At 39.8% G+C, this 19,133-nt stretch overlaps 1 long non-coding RNA gene across 1 annotated transcript in view; it reads left to right on the top strand.

Moving 5' to 3' along the window:
• The window catches only part of LOC140679959 (uncharacterized), a 30,464-nt gene that overhangs the window by 9,877 nt on the left and 1,454 nt on the right, over positions 1–19,133 (top strand). The window contains exon 2 of the long non-coding RNA XR_012051251.1: positions 8,762–8,922. This is a non-coding gene — a long non-coding RNA (uncharacterized lncRNA). The remainder of the gene's footprint in view (positions 1–8,761; positions 8,923–19,133) is intronic.

Genomic DNA, 19,133 nt, shown 5'->3' on the forward strand with positions numbered 1-19,133 from the left:
GTGTGTGTGTGTGTGTGTGTGTGTGTGTGTGTGTGTGTGTGTGTGTGTGTGTGTGTGTGTGTGTGTGTGTGTGTGTGTGTGTGTGTGTGTGTGTGTGTGTGTGTGTGTGTGTGTGTGTGTGTGTGTGTGTGTGTGTGTGTGTGTGTGTGTGTGTGTGTGTGTGTGTGTGTGTGTGTGTGTGTGTGTGTGTGTGTGTGTGTGTGTGTGTGTGTGTGTGTGTGTGTGTGTGTGTGTGTGTGTGTGTGTGTGTGTGTGTGTGTGTGTGTGTGTGTGTGTGTGTGTGTGTGTGTGTGTGTGTGTGTGTGTGTGTGTGTGTGTGTGTGTGTGTGTGTGTGTGTGTGTGCGCGTGCGCGATATGTGAGTCACAGCTTGACAGATTGTGAACATAGATACTCTCAGAGGGAGAAGCTTTCGCTCTAGTATGGGCTTGTGAGAGACTGCATCCTTATGTGTATGGTTTAGTTACTAATAAGTGACACGTTGGGCACACAACACTATTTAGACACAGTTGCTATGTGGGTCATTTCGAAACGTACTATTAATTTAGTTTGCATGTTCTTCCCTTGACTAGGTGGGTTCCCTCCGGGTACTCCGGCTTCCTCCCACCTCCAAAGACATGCACCTGGGGATAGGTTGATAGGCAACACTGAATTGTCCCGAGTGTGTGAATGTTGTCTGTCTATCTGTGTTGGCCCTGTGATGAGGTGGCGACTTGTCCACGGTGTACCCTGCCTTCCGCCTGAGTGCAGCTGGGATAGGCTCCAGCACCCCCGTGACCCTGAACGGGAAAATTGATTGATGGATGGACTATTGTTTATTAGGGTACCTCACAATATGATGTGATATGCGATGCACGGCCCAGAAAAACGATAACGTCTCAATATAGTAATGCAGTGATAGAGATGAAACAAAAAAAATTTCATAGATTATATTTTGAGCACAAAAACAATTACACTGTTTTAATGCAGAAAAAGTGTAAACAGGATTTTTTCTTCAATTGTCTGACAATCAGTGACATTGTTTTAAAGCATGGCTGTCAAACGGTTAAAATATTTAATCGTGATAATCGCAGTTTGTCATCTATCGCATATAGATATAATTTTTCATCATGAACCTGAGATCGGTAGGTTGTGAGTTCAAACCCCGGCCGACTATAGAAGACTATAAAGACTATTAAAAATGGGACCCATTACCTCCCCTGCTTGGCATTGGGGGTTAAATCACCAAAATGATTCCCGAGCGTGGCCACCGCTGCTGCTCACTGCTCCCTTTACTTCCCAGTGGGTGGAACAAGGGGATGGGTCAAATGCAGAGGGTAATTTCACCACACCTAGTAGTGTCTGTGTGACTATCAGTGGTACTTTAATCTTTGAATAAGTGTACCCTAAACAGAAAATGTTCAAGTTTTTTTTAATTTATTTTTTTACAATAATTAATTGTCCACCAGGACAATTAATTTGCTTTAGATAGATAGATAGATAGATAGATATTACTTTATTGATTCCTTCAGGAGAGTTCCCTCAGGAAAATTATAATGTGTGGTTAAAATTTGTGAAATGTTTTTATTTTTTTTATATTGTGCTTTTTAAACAGCTCAACACAAAATGGACATAAACACACTTTCAATGATCATGCTTTGATTGTCAATGATGTTCAGTAATGTAATCTGTAATGTTTTTACCTGAATCAAAGCTTCTGACAGTCTGTAGATAACAACTTGTATAAATTACTGGTATTCATATCTCTGCATGACAATGTCTTAACCTCCTCTATTTATAAATATTTGTAATATTCAGCCTGCTAAATATTCTGTAATTACGAACTATCAATCAGAACAGGTTATAAAATAGTATACACTTAATTTGAACCTGCCAAAAACATTTATTTAGATAGAAATATTACAGATTACATTGCAAAACATCTTTGACAAAGCATGATCGTAATGTAAGACCATGTTTTATTTTGTCATGGTAGTAAAACCGGAGTTGACGCGTAGCGCTGGTAATGTGAAGCCGGAAGTATATGATTGGTATGAGAAGAGATGTCTTGACATGTTTTAAAGGCTGAGCTTTTATTTCATCTTACTAAAGCAGTTAGTGTAACGTTCTACATCTTTATCATGAATTGATTAACGTGGACCCCGACTTAAACAAGTTGAAAAACTTATTTGGGTGTTACCATTTAGTAGTCAATTGTACGGAATATGTACTGTACTGTGCAATCTACTAATATAAGTTTCAAACTAATAAAAGTTTCATGTTATCTTATGCACTCAACCGTAATCTAAATACGAAAGTAAAGCTCCATCTGTCTGCAGGCGGTAATGTGTGCCAGCAGGCACTTGCTACAGTGATGTTTGCTCACGTCAATCGAAGATAAAATAGTCTTGTCGAGATAACGACTTGCCATGGCTTTGAACATGAACAGCAACATACAAACTCAACAGGTATAGATTTTCCTTTGTCCCACTGGCAAACAAAGCACTTAACAGAAAACTACTGTAGTAACCGGATGCAATAATAAGGAGTGCAATATTGGATAGTGCAATATGGGAGGTGTGCAATACGGGGGGAGTGTAATGTGTGATCTCATAACTAACTGATGTACCTGTGCACTGTTGGCTGTCGTCACTGTATTGTCGGATGAACTGTTTGTATGTATGTATATATTTATGTATGTATGTATGTATGTATGTATGTATGTATGTATGTATGTATGTATGCATGTAAAACGTGTGTTGATGTCCAAGACAAATTTCTCCTCGGAGACAATAAAGCTAATTCTTATTATTATTATTTCCATTAGGTACCATTTTCTTTGTGCATTTCTGCTATGTATTTTTAAGCTTGTAGCTCAACAGTAACTGAAAGCCATTACATTTTCCCACGCTATGGAATGGACCGAGGTTCCAAAAGGAGTACAAATGCATGCATGTTTAAAAAAAAAAAAGAAAAAAAAAGGAATTTATAGTTATCACGTTAACTTTGACAGCCATTTTTTTAGCTGTCCTCACTCAGAAAACATATTCTGTGTCTCTCGCAAGTCTCTTGCAAGCTCAAATCTTTTTAGTATAATCGTAACAAAAATATTTAGCATTTGCATGTTTTGGTACTGAATAAATCAAATCAAATCAAATCAGCTTTATTTATAGAGCACATTTAAAATTTACCACAGGGGTAGCCAAAGTGCTGTACAATGAACAGGTTAAAAGATAAAACGAGTACCGAGCAAACACAACACAACACAAACAGAACACGATAAAAAAATAAATAATTAAAATAGAATTAATAAAAACATAAAAACATAAAAACAGGATCACAGCAGGTGTATTATGGGGCGCCATTGCAGGATGGATATCACTCAGTGTTAAAAGCCATGGAATAAAAGTATGTTTTTAAGAGAGATTTAAAAACAGGAAGAGAGGAGGCTTGTCTAACACTCAGGGGTAGGTCGTTCCAGAGCTTGGGAGCAGCAACGGCGAAAGCTCTGTCACCTCTAAGCTTCAGCCTTGTGTCAGGGACCGTCAACAGCAGCTGATCGGCTGATCTTAAGGATCGGGTGGGGCAGTAAGGCTGAAGGAGGTCGGAGAGATAGGTTGGCGCGAGGTTGTTTAGACATTTAAAAACAAATAAAAGGAGTTTAAAATGTATTCGGTAACGCACAGGGAGCCAGTGAAGGGACGCTAAAATAGGGGTGATGTGCTCACGTCTGCGGGTCTGTGTTAGCAGACGAGCAGCAGAGTTCTGCACGAGCTGCAGGCGGGCGAGGGAGGCCTGGCTAATGCCAACATACAGGGCATTGCAGTAGTCAAGACGAGTCGAGATAAAAGCGTGGATTAATTTCTCAAGATCATGTCTTGATAGAAGCGGTTTCACTTTCGCTATTTGGCGTAATTGATAAAAGCTTTTTTGAACGACGCTGCTGATTTGTTTTTCGAATTTAAAATCTGAGTCAAACTTTACCCCCAGGTTTGTGACACAGTCGCTGAGATACGGGGTCAGAGTGCCGAGGTCAACGTTGGGGGAGGGAGAGCGACTTGGACCGAACAACATAACTTCTGTTTTATCTTCATTTAGGCTCAGGAAGTTAGCTGAAAGCCAGACTTTGATGTCGTGCAGGCAGTCAATAAGACGTTGAACCGTGTTATTTTGTGCCATGGGAAAATAAATCTGGCAATCATCGGCATAAAAATGAAATGCAATACTGTACTTCCTAAAAATAGAACCAAGGGGGAGAAGGTAAAGCGCAAATAAAATTGGGGCAAGGATTGAGCCCTGGGGGACCCCATGTGGTAAAGGAGCTGTGGATGACATAAAACTGTCTACTTTTACACAAAAACTCCTGTCGGTTAGGTACGACCGGAACCAGTTGAGGGCGGCGCCCTTAATGCCCACACAGTTCTCAAGACGAGTGATTAAGGTGGCGTGGTCGACGGTGTCGAACGCAGCAGACAGATCTAAAAGCACCAGGACAACATACTTACCAGAATCAGTGGACAGGAGGATATCGTTAAAAACTTTTAGAAGCGCTGACTCTGTGCTGTGGAGGGCTTTAAAACCGGACTGGAACAGCTCAGTGATACCATTATCCTCTAAGAAGGGCAACAACTGACTGTAGACAACCTTCTCTAATATTTTGGAAAAGTATGGAAGATTAGAGATAGGTCTGAAGTTAGAGAGGAGAGAGGGGTCGAGGCTGGGTTTTTTAAGTAGAGGTCGTACCACTGCATGTTTAAACTCTACTGGAACTATTCCAGAAGAGAGGCTACTATTGATAATGTTAAGGACACTTGGTCCAATAGTAGCAAGTACCTCCTTAAACAGGCGAGGTGGGAGGGCATCTGCAGGAGAACCAGAGGGCTTCATATGACTAACTGTGTCACTTAAAAAAGAAAAGGACACCGGCTCAAACTGATGGAAAACAGAAGAGAAATGCAGAGGAACAGAAGGGTCATATGAAGGCTGAGATAGACTGGCTCTAGTTGACACAATTTTGTCAGTAAAAAAATGGAGACAATTTTCACAGAATTCAAAAGAAGCATCAAAACCAGCAGATTTGGGAGCATCAATGACAGTGTTAATAGTTTTAAACAGAACTCTGGGGTTGTTACAGTTAGAAGATATAATCTGAGATAGATATATATTCATTTCTGCTTTTACAGTCATCTGAAAGGAAAACAGGCTTTCTTTAAAAATGGCAAAGGACACATGCAGCCTGTCTTTTTTCCATTTTCTCTCTGCTCTTCTACATACGCGCCTGGCAGCCCGAGTGACGTCATTCAACCAGGGCAGAGGCAAATGCAGTCTAGAATCATGGGGCTGGAGATAAAGTTAAATAAAGCCCTTTTGTTAGTGATTAGTTCTAATTAATAATATTTATCTCATGTTTGTTGCTTTCTGTGTGGACAGAAGTGCATGTTACTGTCCCTTTTTATAGAATGTGTCACGAGCTCACTGGCAGATAAGCCACTCGTTTTTCCTACCAAAGTGTTTGAAGGAAAATATAAGAACGGTAGAATAAAACCGCTTCTGTTCTTCTTTACATCCTAATCCTGTAGAAGTTTTACTACATCAGTACAGCATGCCAGTAATCCAAGGCATTTTTTTACATTTCCCACAACGGTGATCAACAATGAAAGACGTTCAGAGCGGGAAGAGGTATCGATAATCGTATTTAAAGGGAAACTGCAGTTATTTTTAATTTTATCTATTGTTTACATTCCTAATGAAAGACAAGAATACATTTTTTTTTTTTGCATTTTAATTTGTAAAACTCAGCTCATTCTTGGTGGCTGACAATACAGCTACTGGGAGCAATCCATTCTGCCTCTAAATCAATTTAAAAATGCATCCAAAAACCGCCAGCAATACTTTATTTATGTTCCGTAATCTGTGTAATAACCAAGCTGTAGCGACTTTGTTATTGTGAGAGTAAACACTGAGGAGTGTTTCTTTAGGAGCACAGCGAATGGGGAGTCTTACAACCATACAGCTCTTATTCAATTCGCCGTGCTCCGCCAAAGACCGTGTTAACGTCGAATGCAAAACCTGGTCATCCTTCGCGCATCCGCCATGAACCCTGAGTACCACGGGGACCGGTCCAAAAAATTAAACATGTTACATTTTTTGCGGCGGTCTTTTTGGTTTGAAATGGCCCGTGTTCAATGTGCTACATCTCCTTATTTTCTGGCAGACCAGGTACGAAATATACACTATATTGCAAAAAGTATTTGGCCACCTGCCTTGACTCACATATGAACTTCAATTGTCATCCCATTCCTAACCCATAGGGTTCAATATGATGTTGGTCCACCTTTTGCAGCTATTACAGCTTCAACTCTTCTGGGAAGGCTGTCCACAAGGTTGCGGAGTGTGTTTGTAGGAATTTTTGACCATTCTTCCAAAAGCGCATTGGTGAGGTCACACACTGATGTTGGTCGAGAGGGCCTGGCTCTCAATCTCTGTTCTAATTCATCCCATCGGGTTCAGGTCAGGACTCTGTGCAGGCCAGTCAAGTGAATCCACACCAGGCTCTGTCATCCATGTCTTTATGGACCTTGCTTTGTGCACTGGTGCACAATCATGTTGGAAGAGGAAGGGGCCCGCTCCAAACTGTTCCCACATGGGTTTGGAGCATGGAATTTTCCAAAATGTTTTGGTATCCTGGAGCATTCAAAGTTCCTTTCACTGGAACTAAGGGGCCAAGCCCAACTCCTGAAAAACAACCCCACATCCTAATTCCTCCACCACCAAATTTCACACTCGGCACAAAGCAGTGCCGAGTGTACCGTTCTCCTGGCAACCTCCAAACCCAGACTCGTCCATCAGATTGCCAGATGGGAAAGCATGATTCAGAGAACGCGTCACCACTGCTCTAGAGTCCAGTGGCGACGTGCTTTACACCACTGCATCCGACACTTTGTATTGGACTTGGTGATGTATGGCTTAGATGCAGCTGCTCGGCCATAGAAACCCATTCCCTGAAGCTCTCTGTGTACTGTACGTGGGCTAATTGGAAGGTCACATGAAGTTTGGAGCTCTGTAGCAACTGACTGTGCAGAAAGTCGGCGACCTCTTTGCACTATGCACTTCAGCATTCGCTGACCCCTCTCAGTTTACGTGGCCTACCAGTTTGTGGCTGAGTTGCTGTTGTTCCCAAACTCTTCCATTTTCTTATGATAAAGCCGACAGTTGACTTTGGAATATTTAGGAGCGAGGAAATTTCACGACTGGATTTGTTGCACAGGTGGCATCCTATGACAGTTCCACGCTGGAAATCACTGAGCTCTTGAGAGCGGCCCATTCTTCCACAATGTTTGTAGAAACAGTCTCCATGCCTAAGTGCTTGATTTTATACACCTGTGGCTGAGCCAAGTGATTAGGACACCTGATTCTGATCATACTTTTGCCAATATAGTGTATGTTGTAAGGTGGGAGTTACAATGCAATCTACTGTAAGGAGTTGTAACTAGAGATGTCCGATAATATCGGCCTGCCGATATTCTCGGCCGATAAATGCTTTAAAATGTAATATCGGAAATGATCGGTATCGTTTTTTTTTATTAGCGGTATCGTTTTTTGTTTTTTTTTAGTTTTTTTGTTGTTGTATTAAATCAACATAAAAAACACAAGATACACTTACAATTAATACACCAACCCAAAAAACCTCCCTCCCCCATTTACACTCATTCACACTCATTCACATAAAAGGGTTGTTTCTTTCTGTTATTAATATTCTGGTTCCTACATTATATGTCAATATATATCAATACAGTCTGCAAGGGATACAGTCCGTAAGCACACATGATTGTGCGTGCTGCTGGTCCACTAATAGTACTAATCTTTAACAGTTAATTTTACTAATTTTCATTGATTACTAGTTTCTATGTAACTGTTTTTATATTGTTTTACTTTCTTTTTTATTCAAGAATTTTTTTTAAATTTATTTATCTTATTTTATTTATTTTATTTTTTTAAAAACCACCTTATCTTCACCATACCTGGTTGTCCAAATTAGGCATAATAATGTGTTAATTCCACGACTGTATATATCGGTTGATATCGGTATCGGTTGATATCGGTATCTGTAATTAAGGGTTTGGTCAATATCGGAATATCGGATATCGGCAAAAAGCCATTATCGGACATCCCTAGTTGTAACAACAAGCTACATTTGCAGACATTATATTGTAAATTACGAGCTAACATGTATTGTCTGTATCTGTGGCGGTCTGCAAAAATAAATACATTATTTCAAATGCTGCAAATAATGCAGTATATGCTATCACAAATCTGTTACAGAGCTCAACTGGTTTGCATTGTCTTTTTTTAACTGAATTCTGATAATACTTCTATGTGGAATCTGGATGTGCAGTATAGAGTAGCATACAAGTTGCTGTCTGCCCTCTGTTCACTGTAATCTCTCTTTAGCTTATGTAGTAGACATCAGGAATTTATCATGCTGTTTTGTAAAGCAAAGCAAAAAAACTTGTATGGTTTTTAACTTTATGAATGATGATCTTAGGTCCAAACGAGGAATTTAGTTGTTCAACACAGAGACAAAACATTATTGTGTTTATTGAATGTGGAATTCACTTCATAAAAAAAATGACTTGATGGCTCCTTGTAGTTACTCACTGATTGTCATCAATCAGTAACTAGCGATGCTGGAAATAACCATCACAATATTGTCTGATATCGTTTCAGACACCAAGATAATACTTCCTTTTCTCTGCACGTCCACCTCTCTGTCCTCCTTTCAGCCCCACCTCCGCCTCTTCCTACAGTTGCTGTGTCCCCTTACAAGTCGCATTTTGTACAGCGCAGCCAGCCCATAATAGCGCTCCATGGAGCAGAGAATGTTTCACCTGAAGCTCTCGCATTGAACAAGAGTGACTACCCAGCTTTACTCTAACAACACACAGTAAGTTCCATTCACAGTCGTTTTATTCCTAATGTCATTTTAGCTGATAAGCATGCTTCGGTAATTTAGTACTGTTTATTGATTCATGCACAGCAATATATTGTTTATAAGGTTGAGTGTCTTTCGAAGTGTGCACTTCATGAGCAGTGAACAAATATGTGCTGTTCAAGTCAGTTTATCGTGTTTTTCTCAGGCTAAAATCACAACATTCATGTTTTATGTTTTGTTTTGATGTGACAATGAAAGGAAGGCTTTTTGCTTTATGTTCATGCATCATTTCTCGTTTGCTCAGTTGCTTGACATTGAGGTATTTCACTCTAATACTGTATTAAGCAGGAAATGCTCATGTTGTACTGCTGCAAACAACAAATGAGTATTTTATGTCGTCTAATTTAATCCATTATTGTTTAAAAGCAAGCAAAGAAATACCGCTGAGCAGCACTTTGTTTGCATTTCTCAGTTCAATTTAAAATATGGCTACACAACAAATCTTGTGGTTCATCTATAATAAGAAATAACACGTTTTTTTGGTGAAGAAGATTTTATGAATTTTAAATATTATTTTCTTTACCAATATGTGTCGTCATAGTGACATGACTCTCAAATGGTATTCCTGCTCTCTAACAGGAGACACTTGCATGATGTTGCATATGTTCCTGATAGTAATCTAAATTATTTAAAGTTCTTACATTGAAGTAAACTAATCCAGAAACAGAATTATGAGCCAAACTAGTGCCTTTAAAGGTAATTTCTTTTTGCTTGCACTACATGTTCAGATATAGCTCTCCCAGTTGTTAGGGTGACATTCTTACTGACATTAACGTCAATTTATGTCCCGTCTTGTTATGTGTCCCACGCCCTTTAACCCCCCAGTTCTATTTTCTTTCAACTCTTAATCATTTAAGTTAATAGTTAGTAAATACATAATGCCCACTTCTTGTCAATGGTAATGGATTAAACTGAATATGGAGAGATTAGACGATTATCAATCAATCAATCAATCAATCTTTATTTATATAGCCCTAAATCACAAGTGTCTCAAAGGGCTGCACAAGCCACAACGACATCCTCGGTACAAAGCCCACATACGGGCAAGGAAAAACTCACCCCAGTGGGACGTCGATGTGAATGACTATGAGTAACCTTGGAGAGGACCGCATATGTGGGTAACCCCCCCCCCCCTCTAGGGGATACCGAAAGCAATGGATGTCGAGTGGGTCTGACATAATATTGTGAGAGTCCAGTCCATAGTGGATCCAACATAATAGTAAGAGTCCAGTCCATAGTGGGGCCAGCAGGACACCATCCCGAGCGGAGACGGGTCAGCAGCGCAGAGATGTTCCCTGCCGATGCACAGGCGAGCGGTCCACCCCGGGTCCCGACTCTGGACAGCCAGCACTTCATCCATGGCCACTGGACCTGTGCCCCCCCCCCCTCAAGGAAAAGGGGAGCAGGGGAGAAAAGAAAAGAAACGGCAGATCAACTGGTCTAACAGGGGGGCTATTTAAAGGCTAGAGTATACAAATGAGTTTTAAGATGGGACTTAAATGAAGGAATTATGAAGGAAGTGCCAACCCCTTTCTGTGTTTATATTATTTTATTAAAACAACAAAAGTTTTACTCAGTGATGCAGTGCAACAATCTAAATTGCCATTGTAATATATGTGCACTTTTGTAGTATATTTTTCTTAGGGTCCTACTTAATTTGTGTACTTTTTCAATTTAAGTTCACATTTAACATGTTTTACTTCAATTTTGAATAGATAAAGGAAGAGAGATAAAGCAACCCACAAGCACGCAAAAGGCTCATAAACCACCCACTTTTCATTTGTGGTTCAAACAGGGTTTATTTGGAGATCAGTTTCTCCTACATATCTCAGAAAAGCACCCCGCAGTGCAATGTAAGCCTATTTTACTCCAGTTTGAGAAAACACAGAACATCTTTAAACCAGCGGGTGTGGCAAGGAGGCGCTGTTGCCTTCCAATTTAACACAATGAGTCTTCCAGCCAATGAAGTATTGAATGCTACACTATTCTTTTTGGATTTGCTAAGGGTAGATGACTGAGGTGCGACCCCAAAAAGTCAGCCGAGAGGGTTCGGTTCAATCCTTTGCCAGTGACCACAGACAGTGTTAAAAATGTTTGTCCAGTAGCTGTTCAGGGATGGGCAAAGCCAAAACATATGTGTTAAAGTAGCTGGAGCCTGTTTACACCGATCACATAACACAGATATGCCATCATATATCTTCGCTAATTGGACCTTGCTATAATAAGTGTGACGTATAAGTTTTATTTACTTTATTTTCAAACTTTCCTCAAAAGACGACACTACTCAAGGAAAAAGTGGTATAAATAAATGATAAATGGGTTATACTTGTATAGCGCTTTTCTACCTTCAAGGTACTCAAAGCGCTTTGACAGTATTTCCACATTCACCCATTCACACACACATTCACACACTGATGGCGGGAGCTGCCATGCAAGGCGCTAACCAGCAGCCATCAGGAGCAAGGGGTGAAGTGTCTTGCCCAAGGACACAACGGATGTGACTAGGATGGTAGAAGGTGGGGATTGAACCCCAGTAGCCAGCAACCCTCCGATTGCTGGCACGGCCACTCTACCAACTTCGCCACGCTCTCGGGTTTCATTGTAAATTTGTTCCAAAAGGTCCATTAAAAGCCAATTCGTATTAAAATACAAATGTGTAAAGCCAATTAACTAATGCGTTCGAGACATATTAACAGTAAATACTTTTTATAGAGAATAATTTTAGTTTAATACCTAGAAAATCCTTATAAATGACAAATGAAAAGGATAAATGAATATTTAACATTACTACCTTTTATTGAAGACAACCTCCACCTCCGTACTTTGCTGCAATGGCTGTGTGCTCACACAACTTAATTTACATAAACTGATACAATTGCCATTACATCACGATACCTGATACAATTGCCATTACATCACGATACTTGATACAATTGCCATTACATCACGATACATCACATGACAACCAAGTATGCAGCTGAGCCGCATCAGAGTGATCAAAGAGCCGCGGGTTGCCGACCCCTGCCCTAGGGGAACAACGTTTATATATGTTTGATGAAATGTGATTATATGCATGAGTGTATGTATGTATATGTACTTGTATATGTACAGTATGTGTATATGTATGTTTGTACAGTGAATGTACAAACAGTGTAGGTACAGTGAGTGTGTATGTCTGCACTCTATTTGTGTATGTATGTGGGAGCGTATACAGGTTGGATATAATCTGCTAGGCAATCTGAGTGTGGCGGGTACATTTTAAAATGGCGGATTGCAAACAATACTTGTAGCTCTCTAGCTCTAACAAATTACATCTCTGCCATTAAGGTGACCAGGCTCTCTACTAAACTATGGAGGAAAGCCGCTAAGTGACATACACAGACTTATAGGAGTCATATTATGATTCTTTTCTACATTTAAAACAGTTATTGGTAGTCTCCATAACATGTAATGGTGGTTCTTTAGTCCAAATTTTGCATAGATTGTTTTACAAACCATCTTCAAGCCGCTTTCTGACAGTCTCTTCAGGATGCGGCGTTTTGTGGGCTGTGTAGTTTATGTGCCTCCACTTCGACTGCGTCTTCTCCCCACCAGCTAAGTTGTAGTTTTGTAGCACTTGCATAGAAAGTCTACTGACCGATGTAAATTAGAAGTTAGTACGAGCCAGTCTGCCCCACAACAAGATGATAGAGAAAAAGGATACTGACTACAATGTTGGACTACGTTGACGGACTTGCGCCAAGCTCTTCGGGCAAATCCATACCATGTATGGAGATATCGGCTGACATCACACTTGGGAAAAACTTAAACAAATTGGGCCACTTCCAACTATGCACAGTGTAGCCGAGTTACCACTGCCATCCTATGCAAAGTGATACTGATATCTGAATTGTTAAAAGGAGCAAGTTAATCAATATCCATGTGGCTCTATCTTTGCCTTTCACTCGAAAGCGCTATTGCCAAAAGCTCCCTCCCTTTTGCAACGCTGTGTGCCTCTGCTCACGTAGACACCCTCTTGGAAGGGCATTGCATTGTTTGCACTCGATTCCATTGAGGATCTTGTTGAGTTAAGCTCAGGTGCAGTCCAAGCTCCAAGGACAAAGGCTGTCTGCAGTGTTTTCCACAGATTGCCAAGCTATTTGTGATGGTGGGGGCGTGGCCAAGGGTATGGCTGGGTCATCATCCTATAATTTGCATCATTGGCTATGATGCATGTATTTTCTTTAAAAAGGCTAAAAAAAAGTTATACATTCATTTAAAGACAACATGTCTTTTTCTTGTTACATTATACTGGTATGCTGTATTTTTCCATTGTTATTACTTCAAACTAACACAGGCTGCACTTTGCACACCTCTGGTTTTATTCTGAGCTCCCTGAATGTTGGAATTTAGTTTGGCAGATAAGTAAACAGTCCTTTGAATTATACACTGTGTTCGAAATTATTATGCAAATTAGATTTAAGAGTCAAAATCATGTATTTTTTTGTTTTTCCATTAAACTAATTGGTGGTATTGTGTCTCAAGGCTCTGTAGATCATTGACATCAATCTTAGACACCTGTGATAAATAGTCTCCCATGTGAGCCCAATCAAAGGAAAACTGCTTAAAAGTGATGTTCCACATTATTAAGCAGGCCACAGGTTTCAAGCGATATGGGGTAGAAAAACGATCTCTCTGCTGCTGAAAAGCGTAAGATAGTACACTACCTTGCTAAGGGTATGAAAACATTGTATACTTCCAAAAAACGTATGCGCAATCATCGAAATGTAAATAAATGTGTTGCTAATTCAGAGCACAGGCGAGTTCGTGCAGATAAAGGCAAAATAAGAAAAGTCTCTGCCAGACAACTTCATCGTGTAACGGTACACAAAAATTTCGGTTCGGTACATACCTCGGTTTAGAGGTCACGGTTCGGTTCATTTTCGGTACAGTAAGAAAACAACAAAATATACATTTTCTGGTTATTTATTTACCAAAATTTGTAAACAATGGCTTTATCCTTTTAACATTGCTTTTAACATTGCTTTAAAATAGCTCTGTGTGTGATGGATGTGAGCCACCACTAGGCTGATCAGTGCAACAGCAGGCAGTCATGGATAAGCATAACAATAACATACATATACACACAGGGTCGATTGCCAGGGTTAATGCAGTCAACATATATAAAATAAAAACTAAATAAGATTAGGCTCAGAATTGGTTTCTTAACAAAACCTTTCTACATATAAAGTGCAACATTTCCACTTATAAAGTGCAACATTAAACTGCTTCAAGTTGTTGCTGAGATTAAATAAAATGACAAAACTTTTATTCTACATACAAAAAGTGCAACATTAAACAGTTTCAAGTCAACTCAGCCTCAGATTATGGTATTTTTTTTGTCATAAAAAAATACAATCATGTGTGCTTACGGACTGTATCCCTGCAGACTGTATTGATCTATATTGATGTATAATGTAAGAACCAGAAATATTAATAACAGAAAGAAACAACCCTTTCGTGCGAATGAGTGTGATTGAGTGTAAGAGGACGGAGGTTTTTTGGGTTGGTGCACTAATTGTAAGTGTATCTTCTAGCCTTTGAATAGCCCCCCTTTTTTTAGACCAGTTGATCTGCCGTTTCTTTTCTTTTCTCCTCTGCTCCCCCCTATCCCTTGTGGAAGGGGAGACACACAGATCCGGTGGCCATGGATGGGGTGCTGGCTGTCCGGGGTCGGGACCCGGGGTGGACCGCTCGCCTGTATATCGGTTGGGAACATCTCTGCGCTGCTGACCCGTCTCCGCTCGGGATGGTTTCCTGCTGACCCCACTGTGGACTGGACTCTTACTGTTATGCTGGATCCACTATGGACTGGACTCTCACAATATTATGTTAGACCCACTCGACATCCATTGCATTCGGTCTCCCTAGAGGGGGGGGGGTTACCCACATATGCGGTCCTCTCCAAGGTTTCTCATAGTCATTCACATCGACGTCCCACTGGGGTGAGTTTTTCCTTGCCCTTATGTGGGCTATACCGAGGATGTCGTTGTGGCTTGTGCAGCCCTTTGAGACACTTGTGATTTAGGGCTATATAAATAAACATTGATTGATTGATTGATTGATTGATTGATCTTGTGTTTTTTATGTTGATTTAATAAAAAAATAAAAATTATTTTTTTATTTCATTTTATAATTTCTTGTGCGGCCCAGTACCAATCGATCCACGGACTGGTATCGGGCCGTGGCCCGGTGGTTGGGGACCACTGCATTATTTAACTGATAATCAAGTCAGGACATTTTTAAACAAAAGTGCAGATTAACAAAACAAACACTACAGTTTAAACAGATGTATTAACAGCTCATATGCAAACAACTTTAGTCTGACATGACAAATGTCTGTCAAACGTTTGCAGCTTTTTTGAAATGCTAGTTTTATAACAGTATTAAATATCAGAATGTCTTTGGCGATGTATTTAACCACACTTTTCTGTGAGCGCACACTATTTAACACCGTTTTGTTTACACTGACCTGACTTTTGCATCAAACGTAAAGTAACTGTCGGGTGTTGTGTATCAAGTATGTGTGCAGGTTTGTTGTATTCACGCACATTCGGCAAACTGCTTCCTCAGTGTCGACACTCCCATCTTGTTTTGATTGATTGATTGAAACTTTTATTAGTAGATTGCACAGTACAGTACATATTCGGTACAATTGACCACTAAATGGTAACATCCGAATAAGTTTTTCAACATTGAAACTTTTATTAGTAGATTGCACAGTACAGTACATATTCGGTACAATTGACCACTAAATGGTAACATCCGAATAAGTTTTTCAACTTGTTTAAGTCGGGGTCCACGTTAATCAATTCATGGTTTAAACTGAAATATTGGTTTTGTGATCATTTTGTCCATGTTAGCTGCTACATGCTAACTAGTTGCACTGTGTGAGTTATGCTGGCCGGCCAGCAGCCCCGCACAAGCAGTCAAAGACACTTAATGAGGGCGAGATAATTCACCCCCTTCATTTCATTCCGCTATGGTACAAACGCACGGTGACAACAAGCGTGAATGCACTTGAAGTTTCCACATCGACGCTGCAAAACTTACCGACTTAATTTTTAATTATCATTGGTTAATTGACTTATTAGAAATCGGCCTATCATTCACAATCCCTATGTGAGACAAACACATATGTTTTTTTTTTTTTTTTCATGCATTCTAACTCGTAAATAAATGCTAGCAAAAGTCAGCTAACAATGGAGCGTATGGGAGCTGCTCTATTCTGCATATAAAGTTTTTAAAAAAACATCCAAAAATCTTTATTGCTTTATATACACTCTATAAGTATACATCTAGTATAGTAAGGCACATTCCTATTAACATGCAATGTTTACATATTTTGCAAATTTAAATTTTAAAGACTCCTCACAACATTCGCTTTTACCTTCAACAACAGAAACATTAATGTGCATCATGCATAAGCATCATGCAGCAGTATTCCTAAGTGCTTTAGATATAGTACAAACTATGAAAATAATAAACAATCACTTACCGAACACTGTGCTCTCACCAGGATGCTAAAGAATGAATTCTGTTATAACCATCCCACAGGTAAAAACAAACAAACAATTGCTGCAAACGAGCGTCTTTTCGTGTCTTTCTTGCCATGGGTGTCAAAGTCGACCCAACTTTTCGTGTTATGGTAACATCCTTCTACTATACAAGTGAGAGGCATGATTTTTAATATAGAATGAACTTTTAGCAACTCAGTACTATATGTCAATAGCTGCAATAGCTAGTTAGCTTTCTGTGATCACGGCTACCACTAAAAGTAGTTTGTCTGTGTTTGCGCTTATAATAACAATATGGCTAATACTTTGTTAATAATCAGGTCATGAGATATACAAACCCCATTTCCATATGAGTTGGGAAATTGTGTTAGATGTAAATATAAACGGAATACAATGATTTGCAAATCCTCTTCAACCCATATTCAATTGAATGCACTACAAAGACAGGATATTTGATGTTCAAACTCATAAACTTTTTTTATTTTTTGCAAATAATAATTAACTTAGAATTTCATGGCTGCAACATGTGCCAAAGTAGTTGGGAAAGGGCATGTTCACCACTGTGTTAAATCACCTTTTCTTTTAACAACACTCAATAAACGATTGGGAACTGAGGAAACTAATTGTTGAAGCTTTGAAAGTGGAATTCTTTCCCATTCTTGTTTTATGTAAAGCTTTAGTCGTTCGACAGTCCGAGGTCTCCGCTGTCGTATTTTACGCTTCATAATGCGCCACACATTTTCAATGGGAGACAGGTGTGGACTACAGGCGGGCCAGGAAAGTACCCGCACTCTTTTTTTTTTTACGAAGCCACGCTGTTGTAACACGTGCTGAATGTGGCTTGGCATTGTCTTGCTAAAATAAGCAGGGGCGTCCATGAAAAAGATAGCGCTTAGATGGCAGCATATGTTGTTCCAAAACCTGTATGTACCTTTCAGCATTAATGGTGCCTTCACAGATGTGTAAGTTACCCGTGCCTTGGGCACTAATGCACTCCTATACCATCACAGATGCTGGCTTTTGAACTTTGCATCGATAACAGTCTGGATGGTTTGCCTCCCCGATGTCGAATATTTCCAAAAACAATTAGAAATGTGGACTCGTCAGATCACAGAACACTCTTCCACTTTGCATGAGTCCATCTTAGATGATCTCGGGCCCAGAGAAGCCGGCGGCGTTTCTGGATGTTGTTGATAAATGGCTTTCGCTTTGCATAGTAGAGCTTTAACTTGCACTTACAGATGTAGCGACAAACTGTATTTAGTGACAGTGGTTTTCTGAAGTGTTCCTGAGCCCATGTGGTGATATCCTTTAGAGATTGATGTCGGTTTTTGATACAGTGCCGTCTGAGGGATCGAAGGTCACGGTCATTCAATGTTGGTTTCCGGCCATGCCGCTTACGTGCAGTGATTTCTCCAGATTATCTGAACCTTTTGATGATATTATGGACCGTAGATGTTGAAATCCCTAAATTTCTTGCAATTGCACTTTGAGAAACGTTGTTCTTAAACCGTTTGACTATTTGCTCACGCAGTTGTGGACAAAGGGGTGTACCTCGCCCCATCCCTTCTTGTGAAAGACTGAGCATTTTTTGGGAAGCTGTTTTTATACCCAATCATGGCACCCACCTGTTCCCAATTAGCCTGCACACCTGTGAGATGTTCCAATTAAGTGTTTGATGAGCATTCCTCAACTTTATCAGTATTTATTGCCACCTTTCCCAACTTCTTTGTCACGTGTTGCTGGCATCAAATTCTAAAGTTAATGATTATTTGCAAAAAAAAAAAAGGTTTATCAGTTTGAACATCAAATATGTTGTCTTTGTAGCATATTCAACTGAATATGGGTTGAAAATGATTTGCAAATCATTGTATTCCGTTTATATTTACATCTAACACAACTTCCCAACTCATATGGAAACGGGGTTTGTAAATGGTGTAATGTTTTTTTTTTTTTTTAGAGGGCTTTATGAGCCGAATAGAGTACTCCCATTGTCTGCATGGTTAGCTATCTTGTATATGCCGTATATTACAAATTAGAATGCAAAATCCCTACGTAGGGATTGTGAATGTGTTGTTTCCCTTCAGGAGTTTGCTTACAATTCCCTGTTAGTTTAATACTTTGAGTATGTTGTAAATAAAAAAAAAATGCAAGTATTTAGAGTGAGCACAGACAAATATTAGTGCTAATCGTCTTTGCAGTTCTATTATATTCTAGTTTAGTGATGGCCTCAAATCCCTTTGGGCACAAGTGAGATGAATAAATGTTTGCTACAAACTAACGCAGTCAGCTGACTGATAGGGTCTGTGAGAACAATCAGGATAAAGGGAAGGAAAGGGCTTGTGTTAGTGATATGGGTGCCGGTGAGGAAGTTGGGTTATTTATGTATAATTAGGTGAGTGCTGAATGATGGGTGCACCGGTGTCTGTGCTGAACCCTCTGGACAGCTTGTGTTATTGACTTCCATAACTGGATTAAGATCTCAAGTGTTCTCATGTTCCCCAACCACAGTCGCTTGGGAGCTTTTTGTGTTATATTCACATTACAAAATATGTGTTAAATTTTGTGTTAAAAAACAACCTGACATATACAGTGCAGGCCAAAAGT

The sequence above is a fragment of the Nerophis lumbriciformis genome, linkage group LG27, assembly GCF_033978685.3.
Source record: "Nerophis lumbriciformis linkage group LG27, RoL_Nlum_v2.1, whole genome shotgun sequence".
Taxonomy (NCBI): domain Eukaryota; kingdom Metazoa; phylum Chordata; class Actinopteri; order Syngnathiformes; family Syngnathidae; genus Nerophis; species Nerophis lumbriciformis.